Consider the following 14,196-nt stretch of genomic DNA (forward strand, 5'->3'; position numbering starts at 1 on the left):
TGGAGGAACCTGAAAGGCTTCATTCCAGGCCAGAGAACGGCAGATACAGAGGGCTCGGAGGGAACCAGCCGGGGCTGTTTTGGGAAATAAAAGGGCCGAAGGGAGTCGGGTGGACTGACGGGGACGGTGTGCCAGGAGGTCCGATGGGAGGTGTTCTGGGAGCAGGGAAGGGGAGCCCTGCAATCCCTGGGGTAGAGCTTGAAGTCCAGAATGGTTGACAGACGCACCTGGAGGATGTATCCAAGGGAGCGGATCTGCTTAGAGGAAGAAGATCATTTCGGCTGCTGTACTGAACACAGGTAGAGAGGAGTGGAAGGAGGGGCTGGCCGTGAATCCTGGTGACAGAGGATGGTGGAGCGGCCGAAGCAGCGAGAAGGGGCACAGACAGGGAGCAGGAGCAGGAGTTTGTCCGAGGATAATGATGGAGGAGAGAAGCTAGCCAGGGAACGTTTGCAAGACAGTGATTCCAGGGATGGTGGGAGACTCTGTGTGTGGGGGACCCCAAGGGAGCAGGTGAATGGACTGGAGCCTCCCAGGGGTAAGGGAGGGGGTTGCCTGGCCACAGCTTTGAGCCTAGGAGGGAGCGGGAGTGGAGCTGAGGTTTCAGAGGTGGCTGCTTTACAGAGTGGCTGTGGGAGCAGGTAGCCAAGTGGAATAGACGAACAGCTATTATTGGGGAAGAGGATGTCAAAGAACGAGGTGGCCAGGCGGGTCCTCTGTGATCTTCTTTCTCGGCCCGTTTCTCCATTTTCATCCTGTCCCTGACCAATGGTGGGAGGTCTACCAAGGTCCCAGGCAGTCCTTGTTCAGATCCAGGCCAGACTGGAGCTTAGCATGACCCTGGGGCATCCAGTGCCATGGGAGAGGCTGGGACACAAGGAAGGGTACAGAGGTAGCCCAGGTGGGCAGGAAGTTGGTGGAATTCAGAGAGGAGCAGAGACAATAAGGAAATCAGTGTGTGGACCATGGAGGTGATGTTTTCATGCTCACTGCTCAGACTACACCTGAACAGCAAGCTGCTCGTGCTCCGAGCCTCTCGGCTCGGTGGGGGGGACGGGGTGGAACCCTGACAGCCTTGAGGATGTTCAGAAGGCAGCAAGCAGGAGAGGACAAGGGTCTTGAAACGGGGCCAGACAAGCTGGTGGAAGGGCAGGGAAAACACAGTCTGGAGAAACATGGACGGTGCTGAGCAGCTAACCTGCGTGGAGCTGTCTTGCGTGATGTGGCAGCTGGGCCTGCGTCGACCATGTAAACAGCTTCCTCGGGAACACCGTTTGAGTACATCCTGAATGCCTCTGAATGATTTCTCTGCATTTGGCCTGGGACGAGTAGGTCTAACCTGGCTGCTGCGGGTCCTTGATTCCTGCCTCCCGACAGCCCCTCCAAGACCTTGGAGAAAATATAGCTCTCTAAGTCAATACTGATTTTCTGAGAGCCAGGATGGGGTTTGGGGAGGTTGGTGAGGGAGACAGAGGGGCAGAATCTATGGATTTACAGAATCTATGCTGCCCTTGAACACGGGAGGACCTGTGTCACAGTTACCATGATCATCACCGTCAGTGATAGTGGTATTCCAGAGTCTTGCTCTGTTGCCTGGCTGGAGTGCAGTGCTGCAGTCTTAGCTCACTGCAGCTTCAACCTCCTGGGCTTGAGCTATCCTCCCGCCTCAGCCTCCTGAGTAGCTGGGACTACAGGCATGTGCCACAGCTACAGTCACTATTATTTACTTAATCTGGATAGGGGATAGATGAGAATGCTTCAATTAGTGCAAAGATAAACCTACTTCTCGTATAGGACGAGATCATGTTTAAGGTAGAGTTTCCCTAAATTAAGCACCTTGGTATTTAAAATACCAAGATATTTTAAACTAGAAATATATGCAGAGGAAACCTGCAACCTGCACAAACTCACACAAGCACACATGGCAGAGCCCATGCACATGCATGGACGCCTCCACTCCCCTGGCCCTCTGGGATTTCTCAAAAGACACTTGTCTTCATTGCCTGGTGTCCCCCCCAGGGGCTCCATCTCACACTCCGACCTGACCCTCAGCTAACCTGCTGACGTTGCACGTGCCTGGAGGCTGGGGTCGGTGGGCAGGCAAGAGTCAGGGTATCCGGGCATAAACCAAGAATGCTGCCCACGGGGCTCTGCAGAGCCCTTCAGGAGCAGAAAGTTCATGTCATGCACTGATACATCCATGTAAAAATATTCTCTTGAAGATGGCTCTTCTTTAGAATTTGCCCAAAGGCCCAAAGGTTGGAGGCTGCTCTGCAGAGGCCCTTGGGCCTGGACTCCTGTGCCTGTGAGTTCCACATTCCCATCACTGGCACTTGTTCTAGGGCATCCTTGCCAGCTCCCTTTGGAAATTGGCTCTATGCTTTTGATTCTTTGTAAGTCTAGTAATTTTAAATTGTATTGTAGACATTGTGAATGTCATGCTGTGCAAACTCCAGATCCTATGATGAACCTCTGGAGAATGTAGATTTCTCTCCCTTGTCTGGCGATCAATCAGTGCACACAGTTGAGGCTGTAAGTTCCATCTTGCTTCCGTGTTCATTTTTCAAAGCCATCGCTCTGCCACTTTGTCTCAGCTGTGCCTGCCCACCGAGGGGCCAATCTGAGCCACATGCAGTGGGTTAGGATGTTAGCTCAGTTCTCAAAGTGTTTGTTATGCTGCGTTGAGTGTGTCTCACACCTATCACTCTGGGGTTGATCAGACACTTGGGTGGGTGTTTCAGTCTTCCCCCCATTCTCAAACCCTTGCTCTGCTGCTATCCCTGTGCAGCTTGGAGGTGCACGGCTTTGTCTGGGTTCATGCACAGATTTAGAAGATCCCCTTCCCTGCCTTCCTCCTCTCTGGATCCCCCCACCTCCACCCAACTCTGTGAACACTGGGGACACTGTTCCAGCTTCCTTTGGCTTGAAGGCTTTACCCTGGCACTGATGTCACTCATAAGGGGTGGCTTATCCCACCGCGTCTCATTTCTTGCCAGCTGTTCTCAGTGCTTAATCTTGGAGACCCTGCTGTATTTCCAGGTGATCCAGCTTCCATGAGCTTCTCCCACAATGAATCTCCAAGGATGGTGCATGGACCCACACGGAGTGCCCGCAGGTGCTGGGGCTGGCCGGGAACACAGTCCCGTGCCTTCTGTCCCTCCAAGGAGATTCCCTAATGCTCAGAACAACACGTGGTGCGATGTCTCCCTCTCCACAAAGCCCTTGTGAGCAGTCTCCACCAATGCAAGCCGCCTGGGCCCCCTCACCCCGTCCCCTTCTGTTTCCTCCTCTGGTTGTCCTGGTCTGTGAGTCCTACCAGGAAAGGGCCTTGTCTTATTCATGGTGGCCCCACGCAGGCATTTCCTGTGTGCTTCTCAAAGCAGGACCAAGCCGAGAATCTGTAGCCTGGCCTGGCACCTTAGCTCCCAGACCCCACAGGCTGCAGCAGGAGGGAGGATGATCGGGGAGGAATATGAGAAAAGGCGTGGGGCTATGCCTGAGCCGCCTCTCCTCCCTGGGCCTCAGTGTTTTATCCTACAGACAAGGACCGGGTCTTCTTCTGGTGTCATACTGGTTTCTGCTCCCGTGGAGGGAGGTGCCTGCCAGGGAGTGCGGAATTCCCTGCAGCCACTGGGGTTCAGCTACTAGCTCTTCTCTCCTCCCGTGTCTACTGGGCCAGCCAGGGTGACCGGGCCCCCCTCAAGTGCAGGAAACACCGCAACTCTGAGGAGCCATGCCGTGGCAAAGTCCCTCAGTGTATGGGGATGTGAAGGAACGGACGATGGAGGTGCCACAGCCAGCCCCCAGAGAGTGGGGGGAGTCAGTGAGCCCCTCACACACAGCTCATTCCATAAATATCTTCACCCTGTGGGTGCACGGTCCTGTGACAGGTGCGGGGATACGTGATCCGAAAGGCAGGATTTGGAGTCAAGGTTGGCCCTGACTTTACCTAAGAACCTGGCCCGTTGTATGGGATTAGGCCGTGGGGACTGTGGCTGGCAGAGACAGATGCTCAGCCCTGGCGCTGCCGCTGTAACTGGGACTGCCGCTCAGCAGGCCTGACATTAGTGTCCCCACCCCATGCTGGAGCCCTGGTTCCCACGCTGTAACAGCAGCCACACAGATGCGGTCTTGGAAGGCTGGCCGGGGAGCTGCCGGGGGGAAGGCTGTCTTACAGGTTTTAACTTCTTGTCCAAGAAGAACTTCGATTTTGCCTGGGGATTGATTCATTAAGACAAGGGAGACAGCCTGACCTCCAAGCTGGTCCCTGTCGCGTGCTGCTCCTGGGCGGAGCTCTGAGTGGACCAAGGAGTGCATGTCCCTGAGGCTTTCGTCCCGCAGGGTGACAGGACCAGCAGCAGCCGCATCCCAGGCTCCACAGTGCAAGCTGACACCCCAAGCTTTCTCTTGGTTATTGGGGAAGTGGAGCGAAGCCAGGAAGCTCCTCAGAGGTAGCGTGAAGCCCAGTGAGGCCCAGTCAGCAGCGGGAGGAAGGGGGCCGCTGTGAATGTGCTCACTGGGAGGTGTTCGAGATTCCTGCGGCTGCTGGAAAAAATGGCTGTAAAAAAAAATCACCACAAAAAGCCAGTACTCGAAACCACACACATCACCCTTCCAGGTTCCGTAGGTCAGAAGCCCAGCATAGGTCCCACTGGCCAAAATCAAGGCATCAGCAGGACTGTTTCTTCTGGGGACTCCAGGGGAGCCTCCAGTTCCTGCCCCTTCCAGCATCAGAGGCCACCTATGCCCCTATCTGTGGCCCGCCCAGTGTTCAGAGCCGGAGCACTGGCCTCTGCTGTGGCATCGCACCTCCTTCTCTGACCTCGACCCCTGCTTTCCTCCGACAGAGGCCCTGGAGATCATGGTGGCCCATGTGGATGACCCAGGGTAACTTTCCCGGCTGGGTGATGTCTGCAAAGTCCTTTTTGCCATGTGAGGTGACATAGTCACAGGGGAGTGGGAGGGGGACGAGGACATCCTTGGGGGCCATTGTTCCAGCTGGCACAGCAGGCCTGCGGGGATCCTGAAGGAAGGTTCTGGAATGCCCCAGCCAGCACTGCAGCGGGTTTGTGGCTTGAGGCCGACAGCTCCCTTGGCATCGTTCAACATCAGGCTCAACCTGCCCTAGACGGCGGCTTCCCACACGGCCAGAGTCACCAGGGGAGCTGTTTAAAAGCAGAATCCGAGTCTCATCGAGAGCTTGCGGAAGGCACAGCTCCACGTCGGAGTCCAGGCTGTGACTCAGGAGTCTGCATTTTTAATAAGCCTCTTGGGTAATTTTTACAGACACTAAGATTTGATCACCTCTATTCCAGACAGAATGAGCTGGTTAGCAAAACTAGAACCAGCGATTTGAGGCCTTCGCTCACCCCCCACCCAACATCAGTGAGCACGGCCCTGTTTTCTTTACCCACTACCTGTGTTTTTTGGGACTGCAAGACACAGGAGAGGAAGGGCCTTCCCGACGATGCCCATGGCTGCAGCGCCTGGAGCCTGGCAGGGCCAGTGAGCAACACTTTGACCCCTGGCTGTGCCGAAGCCGCAGCTGGGGTGGAAATGGGGGGCTCTCAGCTGGAGACCAGCACCTCGCCAAGCTACTTGGCAGGCCCGGAGCACCCACGACCCCTCCATCCCGCCCCAAAGGGACTCAGAGAACGACACTGTGTTTTCTATTTGGAGCCTTCTCCGGATTGGAAGGCAGGGTAGAAGCCTGCTCTCCTCCAGCTACACTTACTGACAGGGAGCGCGGCTTTGCATGAACCTTCAAATCTGCGCTCCCCTGGGACGGGAGGTACGGAGAGAGGTGCACTGGGCTGGGGATGAGAAGGGATTCTGGTTTCAACTCTGTCATTAAGTGTTTGCATAGCTTTGGGCAAATCTCACTACCTTCATGGGCTTCCAAAATGCAGGGCTTGGATCAGTCCCCTCTGATGTGGATTCTGCCCAGGACCGCTCTTACCAGTGGTCAGGCAGGGGGATGATTTCTAGGCTAATTGAGCTTTGACCCCAATTCTACCCTCTCCAAGAAAGAGACTCCCAATCAGTCACTTATTAGACGTCGCTTTAAATAGCACCTCAATTTGATTCCTCACCCAGCAAGCCGGGGTCTCCACGGAGAAGCAGCTGCCCGTGGGGACATTCTCCGGCCGACATCCAAGACGAGCCTGTCAGTAGCGGGAGCCCCTGTCTCCCCCACCTGGGATGGAACCTGCTTTCATTTCATTTTCATGTGGGGTGATTCTCAGGCTATGACAATTAACAAGGAGAAAAAACCATTTGCATTTTTCCTGGGTGTTAATGACCTTCCAAGCCAACACTCAATTGTCTGGTTTAAAGCCGCGGAGCGCACACTGGCATGAATAATTCAAGGGCCAGAGTTCTCCCACACGTGGGGTGGAAACCTTCTTTTTGACCTAGTTCCTAAAGTTGATGAGTTGGTATCATCGCTCTATACACATGGTTTCTGCTTTTTAAGGTTCGTATTATTTGACTCAAAGATATCACAGTCTAAGTAAACTTAGTGGCAAGGTTTGGGGACTTAAATTGGTGAAGCAGAGACCTAATTTGTTTTACATAACCTGAAGCCTTGAACTTAATTAATTTTTCATTTTGGGCACAGAGGCACCTACTGGTTAGGTGTGATATGGTGCAAGCAGGCATCGTAAATACACAGACAGACGGAGAAGCAGGGACACACGGATGTTCAGGACCATCTCAGAGGAGTCTGGGGCGTTTATGGCTCTGGGCTACGGGGTGGCGGGGGCTTGGGTTGTAACCAGAGGTGACCAGTGGTCAGAATCGAGAGAGAAGTGTGGGCTGACAGGTAGGGATAAGGGTCTCAAGCCCATAGACAAACAGGATGATCTTTGCCCAGCTCCGTGCCGGAACGCTTCATTCCACAGAGCGGTGCTCATCAAGGTCACCTGAAGCCTGCGGCTACTAAATCAGGGTTTCCGGCGGGGCCTCGGGAGCTGTAGTTTACGGTGACTGCCCAGGAGATTCTTATCCAAGCCCCACTCCTTTCCCAGGTTTGCAGCTTGGTAGCTTCAGACAACAGAAATTTCCTGGGAAGTAGGGCTGGTGGGGGTGGAATTTGTAGGGCGAGGTCCTGCAGCAGAAGGGTGGACGCAGTCTGCAGGCCCGGGGCCACGAGCTGACCCCCCTGTAACGGTGCTGCACGTGCTGTGCTGCAGCTGTGCGGGACAGGCCAGAGGGGGCCCGAGTGTGAGCTGGGTGGATAGGCTCGGTGTGGAGTCAGGAGTGGTTCTGAAGGAGCCGTGTTGAAGAAGAGATTCATTTGCTCTGATTCATCAGGCGTCTGTGCTTCCACATGCTGACCCTCTTCTCCCGCCCAGGGGTGCGGTGGGGACCCTGGAGCACCTGTTCCCTCCTGTGCCCCCGGCCCCTCGTCCGCAGCCTCACTTGGTTAGGGGCACTGTCAAGGTCTGCTAATCATGGTATTGTGTTTTTGGTCAATTTCACATACTTGGTGGGATCTCACCATCCCAGACAGGGGCCGGAATGGACCCCAAAGGCGGCTGAAATAGCCAGACCAGCCAGAACCATTGACTGTGACTCCTGGCCCTGAGTCCAGAGGCCGCCTCCACATACACTGTCCGCCTGCAGACCAGGCGTGGTGATTGAGGTGGGCAGCCTCAGACACCCCGTGTCACGGTGCCTCCCCTGAAACCTCCCTAGAGTGTGCATGGTGACCAGCCTGTCCTCGAGCTGCCCCACAGCCAAGCTGAGGGTGAGAGGCATTCTTCAGGTTTCCCCTGAGTGGGGCTCAGGAGAGACGGAGCCGGGACTGTGTTGGCAGTGGAGGAGCGCACAGGGAATTGGCAGCTGCGGCCCCCACGGGACTGGTACAGGCCTCAGGCCTCCTGCCCCGGAAGGCCAAACCTTGGCTGGAGGTCTTGTTTAAGGCCGGTCAGCTTAAGTCTCATCTTCATCAGCTCCCGTAATGGACATGTGGGCAAACAAGGGGGCAGGCCAGACAACTGGCAGAATTAAAGTGGTTTTATCGAGTTGTTAAGCCCAGGCCCACTTCATGCCCGACGCTGCTGATGTAGGTGAAGCCATTCGGCGATGAATGAGGGCGTCCTGGAGGGGAACGGGGTTCCCAGGGCCGGGGCATCCTGTGTGCTGGCCCTCAGCCAGAAGCGGGCAGTTTCCTGGGCCCTGTCACGGCCCTGGCAACAGGTGGGCTGGTCCCAGGGGTGGGGGACAGCCGTGCTTCCGAAGATTGACCCCTTGCCTTCCCGCTGCTCTCTGCACCCTACCCTTCCGTGAACTTCCCCAGCACCTGGGCAGCTCCCGGGATACCTCCTCTCAGGCCACCGGAGCCAGGCACCATCGGACACGGGAGCTGGGCAGGCCTGACCGGCCGCTTTCTGCCTCCACCCACAGGGCCCTGCATGGCCAGTGCTGGCTGTGGCTGCCCATCACCTTTGCTTCTGCTGAGGGTGACTCTGGGTAGTTTCCCCCAGGACTCCCCGTGGCTGGAGGTGCCCTCGGCAGTGGCCCCTGCTGGGCCCTCTCTACTTCCCTGTTCTGCCTCTCCCACCCTATGACCAGTCTCCTGGGGTCACTGCCTGAAGACGTCATTGCACAGGACTCCTGGCTTCAGAATCCGTGGCTCCATTTTACAGATGAGGAAACTGAGGCTTACAATGATGAAGTCAGCAGTGCAAGGTCACTTGGCCGTGGAAAGCCACGCTGGGACATGAGCTTGAGTCTGGGTACCATTCCTCCTGCTCCCTCGCCTCCCTCTGCCAGAGCCGGCATGGGGACCTGGGTTTCAGCGTCTTTCTGAGGTCTGACAGCCATGTGTTCTCCAGCCATTCAGTTCCACAGGGCTCTGCTGGGGCACAGAAGGGTGGAGTGGGGAGGAGGAGGCCACAGTGCAGGGACAGTTTGGAAGGTGTTCTGTGATGGGTTGGAATGCCTGGGGCTGCTCTGGGGGAGGGGGGCCAGGGCTCGCTGGCAGGTGGTTGGGCTGATGCTGTCACAGGCTCACAGGGAGCGGGGACGAAGCCCACCCTTTAGCACCATGCAGGGCTGTGGATGGTCACCAGTGTGGAAGAGCATCCAGTGTGACATCCGTTTCCAAATGCCAAGGTTACTTCAAGGTCGAGGGTGTGTAGGGCAGGGGGGCCTTCTGCCAAGGGGCACTGGACAGTGCCCAAACTGAGTGTCTGCCCAGGACATCACAGAACCGCACATGCACAAACCAAACCGCACATACACAAAACACAGGCAACATGCAGAGATAAAAAACACAGTGAATGAGCCTGAAGAGGCCCCACAGAAGAGCATGCTCATTTTGAGAACATGTTCCCATGCTGGTCTTTCCCGCATCCTGGTGCAGGAAAAGCCCTGAGAAGTCCTGCAGCCTGCTGCTGCCCCCTTAGGGGCCACACTCACCTCACCTGGAACCCAGCCGCCTCCGACGCCTTCACGCACACATCCTGCTCACTTCCTGGGCCTTCCTCTTTTCTGTTTTCCTTCTCCCAACAGGAACCCCAGAGATTTATTTCACACAGCATTCTCCGCACTTGTTTTGGGAGTGTTACGACATGTTCCCTCAAAATAAGAGTTTCATGTTCAGGTGAGGATGGTTGTGGAGCTCCAGGGGCATCACGGCACTCCCTCAGATCATCTCCTCTGAGGGTTCCCAGAGGGGCATATACGAAGTGCTTCAGGGTTTGCGTGGCACAGGCTGCTCCAGTGAACTCTGGCCTCAGGCAGGCTGCACCCCAAAGCTGCTGGGATGTGGATGGGGGAGTGGGACAGCCACCAGCTACTGGGTAAGGGGGTGCGCAGGGACTGGGCTGGTGGCAGTTTGCCAACAGTGCTAACCAGCACTAACCAGCACTACCCCGCACTAAACCGCACTAACCCACACTAACCAGCACTAACCCTCACTAACCAGCACTAATCTGCACTAACCAAACTAACCAGCACTAACCAACCCACACTAACCCCACACTAACCAGCACTAACCAGTAGCAATTTGCACTAATCAGCACTAACTCTCACTAACCAGCATTAACCTGCAGTAACCAGAACTAACCAGCACTAACCAGCACTAACCCAGAGTAACCAGCACTCACCAACCTACACTAACCAGCACTAACCTGCACTAACCAACACTATCCCACAGTAACCAGCACTAAACAGCTCTAACCACCCACACTAACCAGTACTAACCCACACTAAGCAGCACTAACCCACACTAACCAGCACTAACCAGCATTAACACACTAATCAGCACTAACCAGCACTAACCCACACTAACCCACAGTAACCAGCACTAACCAGCACTAACCCACACTAACCACCCACAGTAACCAGTACTAACCCACACTAACCAGCACTAACCCACACTAACCAGCACTAACTCACACTAACCAACAGTAACCACCACTAACAAGCACTAACCCACAGTAACCAGTACAAACCTGCACTAAGCAGCACTAACCCGCACTAAGCAGCACTAAACTGCACTAAGCAGCACTAAGCAGCACTAAACTGCACTAACCAGCAGTAACCAGCACTAACCAGTGCTAACCAGCACTCAAACTAACCAGCACTAACCCATGGTAACCAGCACTAACCCACACTAACCACCCACACTAACCAGTACTAACTTGCACTAAACAGCACTAACCCACACTAACCGACACTAACCCACGCTAACCTGCACTAACCAGCACTAACCAACACTAACTCAGTAACCAGCACTAACCAGCACTAACCCACACTAACCACCCACACTAACCAATACTAACCCACACTAAACAGCACTAACCCACACTAACCAACACTAACCCACACTAACCTGCACTAAACAGCACTAACCACACTAACCAGCACTAACAAGCACTAACTCGCACTAATCAGCACTAACTAGTGCTAACCCACACTAGCCCACACGGCAGCATTGGGTGTCAGCCCCGGATCCCAGCTCCTCAGAACACAGCTTGGGCAGCGCTGCTGGTGGCTCTTACTGAGCCATGAAGCCTGAAGGAAACGTGGCTCCCTCTCCCGCATCCGGTCTGCGGACCTCAGCGCCTGCCTTTCACATGGAGATGATCAGGGCTCAGGCTACCTCCCGCCCTTACCTTTTAGATGATCAGGGCTCAGGCTACCTCCTGCCCTTACATTTTAGATGATCAGGGCTCAGGCTACCTCCGGCCCTTACATTTTAGAAAGCTACACTACAAATCTAAAACGCACTCACGGCTCTGCCCACAGTATGCAGGTGAACCCCATCCTCCAAACCCACAATGGAACCCTAGTGACGGGTTCAACCTTATGAATAGGTGAACTCAAGTAGAGTTTGATAATAGAGACCAGTACTCACGATGGGGACAATCTTGACTGAATTTTCGTTAGTAGCTCGAGTTCTTTGTAGATGTGACGGTGATAGTAATAATAGTTGATGTGCACTGAGCACTTGCTATGTGCCGAACAGCGATCACATTCTACATGAAGTACTTAAGCCTCAGCCTCACGACTGCTCTACTATTATTCTCAATTTATAGACAAGGACATGTGCGGTTCTAAGAGTTTAAATTACTTGACTACATTTGTGCAACTAGTGAATGTACATCCTTCTCGTCCCAGAGGTGAGAATCCTAATGGCCACATATCTCACATTCTTGTGGTTGTGTCCCACGAAGCTGCTGGAAGCCAAAACTAACTTCTCTGTACAAAAGAACAATATTAGCCAGAGAGTCAGCAAATGCATGACCTGAGCACAGGAGGTGCTTGCTGCACACGTGTTGTGGTGATTTTTCGTGAGCATGGCAAGGACAGGTTTAATGGCTTAGTTCGCATCCTCCCCTTTCTAGGTCTGATGCCAACCGGCAGTCCTGCCGGCAGTGACCTGTGATTCCACTGGATGTGGCAGGTAGGAACTGTTTCCCTGGCCATTTTCTGGAGAAGGTCCAGCCGAGAGTCTCAGACAGCCATAATGGATGGGATCCTTTCCGAGGTTCCGAGAATGCCATGGTTTCCACCTAAGAAGACAGTAGGGCCATTAGCAGAAGTAAGACAAGGAGCTGGCTGGAAAGTGAAGATTATGGGCAGAAGGCAGAGGCATGGCCGATGCCCCAAGTGGCAGGGGACTCAGGAGGGTGGGACCCCATATCAGAGCCGTGGACTCAGCCAGCAATGGCGCAGGTGAGCCTATGAACACCTCACAGAGTGCTTCCGTAACACATACCTGTGTTTTTCAGGGTTCTTCAGACACAGAAGCAATTGTGTGTGTGTGTGTGTGTGTGTGTGTGTGTGTGCGCGCGTGTGTGTATGTGGTTTATTATAAGGAATTGGTTCACATATTTCAGGGGCCAAGAAGGTCCATATTCTGTTGTCTGCACGCTGGGGACCCAGGAAGCCTGGTGGTATGGTTCAGTCCAAGCCCGAAGGCAGAGAACCAGGAGCGCTGAGGGCATACCTGCCCCTCTGAAGGCAGGAGATGTCCCAGCTCGCGCAGTCAGGCAGAGTGAGTTCTCTGTTGCCCAGTCTTTGTTCTATTCAGGCCCAAATGGACTGGACAAGGCCCACCCACATTGAGGAGGCCATCTGCTTTTCTGAATCCATTGATTCAAATGCTAATCTCATCTGAAACGCCTTCATAGAAATACCCAGAACCAAGCCTAGCCAAATATCTGGGCGCCCTGTGGCCCAGTCAAGTTGACACATAAAATTACCCATCATGAGACCCATGGGAAAGCTGTGTAAATCATGAGATGTCACTTTTGGTAGCAAGAGAACCAGAAGGGCCACTGGGGAGAGAGGGAGGGTCGGGGATCCCCACATGCCCCAGGAGCATGCAGAAGTCCGGGGGAGGGCAGCTCTCTGCCTGCAGGAAGTTTGATCATGAAATCAGGGCAAGGGCCCTCAGCAATTTGCTTGGAAATTTGCACTGCGGGCGGAGGAGGCAGCCTTGACAGGAGCCTTTGCCATGGCCACCTGGTCTAAGCCTGTCCGTGTAGCTACTCATCCCGGAGCTGACCGTGCCTGAACCGGCTCAGTTGTGCTGGGGCCTGGAGAGGCTGCTTTGGTGAAAACAGAGAACCTAGCTTTGCACATCTTTGCTTTGTAACTATAGGGACTTTCCATCCTCAAAGATTTATGTTTGAAGCCCTTCCCCTGGCCCGTTTTCCTGTTGCGTCTCTGCCATCTCTCAGCTAATTCTCCCAAACCCTCCTCATCTCTCCTGCCAGCTTCTCTGTGCTCCTCTCTGGCTTGGGAGCCGACGAGTGAGCTTTGATATCAGCTGGGATTCAGGCCACTTCGCAGATGAGGGACAAACCTGTCATGAAGTCCTTAGCACTGAGCCTTGGGGAGTTTAAGGGTAAATCCTAGGTATTTATTAAACCACAGGACTTACAGGAAAAAGGTATCTTTAAAAACATCATAAAATTCATTAAAAAATATCCCCTGTCCCGGTTAGCTGAGTTCTTAGAGGCCGCCTAAGGCACCAGAGGCAGTAAGTCCTTCCCCCGGCTCACCGCCTCCCTGGTGGCTCCGGTGACTTAACCTGGGAGAACTCGAGAACTCCACGCTCTCTGCAAATGCGCCCCGTGCTTTCACGGCTTTGCTTACCTGGAGCTTGGAGCTTTTGTGTGTGTGCGTGTGTGTGTGTGTGTGTGTGTGTGTGTGTGTGTATTTATGTGTAAATGCTTGGCTATGGATGTGTGAGCATTGTGTACGTGTGTGCATGGCTGCATTGTGTGTGTGCACGTGTGTGCATGCATGTGTGTGGACATGCACTGCAAGTGTGTGTGCCTGTGTGCATGTATTTTGGCCATGCTTTCATGTGGATTGGGAACACCGCTGCCCTCCTGTGTTTTTTTCCCGAGGCAGAGGGAGAGCCTCTCATGCGGATCCGATCAGGGGTAATGGGATCAGAAGGCCCTGCGCCATGGGTCCGTATGGGAGTAGCTGCCCGCACGCCCTGACTGTCCCTGCACGCAGAGCTGTGGCCCAGCCTTCTACCAACATGAGGATGAGCCAGCTGACAGTGTTTGAGAACAGATTTCAGACCCAGCAACTGGGACCCCTGCCTCAGGCTGGGTTCCGCCTGCCGCACCGCAGAGGGGGACTTGGATGCTGGGGAGGGAAGCTCTGTCACATGGTTCTGGGGCCTTGGAGAAGCCCTGCCACAGCAGCCAGGCGCACAGA

At 54.5% G+C, this 14,196-nt stretch overlaps 1 long non-coding RNA gene across 1 annotated transcript in view; it reads left to right on the forward strand.

Moving 5' to 3' along the window:
• The window catches only part of LOC141580161 (uncharacterized), a 35,290-nt gene extending 23,164 nt beyond the window's left edge, over positions 1-12,126 (forward strand). The window contains exon 3 of the long non-coding RNA XR_012512254.1: positions 11,859-12,126. This is a non-coding gene — a long non-coding RNA (uncharacterized LOC141580161). The remainder of the gene's footprint in view (positions 1-11,858) is intronic.
• The last annotated feature ends 2,070 nt before the right edge of the window (positions 12,127-14,196 follow it).

This window comes from Saimiri boliviensis, chromosome 10 (assembly GCF_048565385.1).
Source record: "Saimiri boliviensis isolate mSaiBol1 chromosome 10, mSaiBol1.pri, whole genome shotgun sequence".
In the NCBI taxonomy this organism is placed as follows: Eukaryota; Metazoa; Chordata; class Mammalia; order Primates; family Cebidae; genus Saimiri; species Saimiri boliviensis.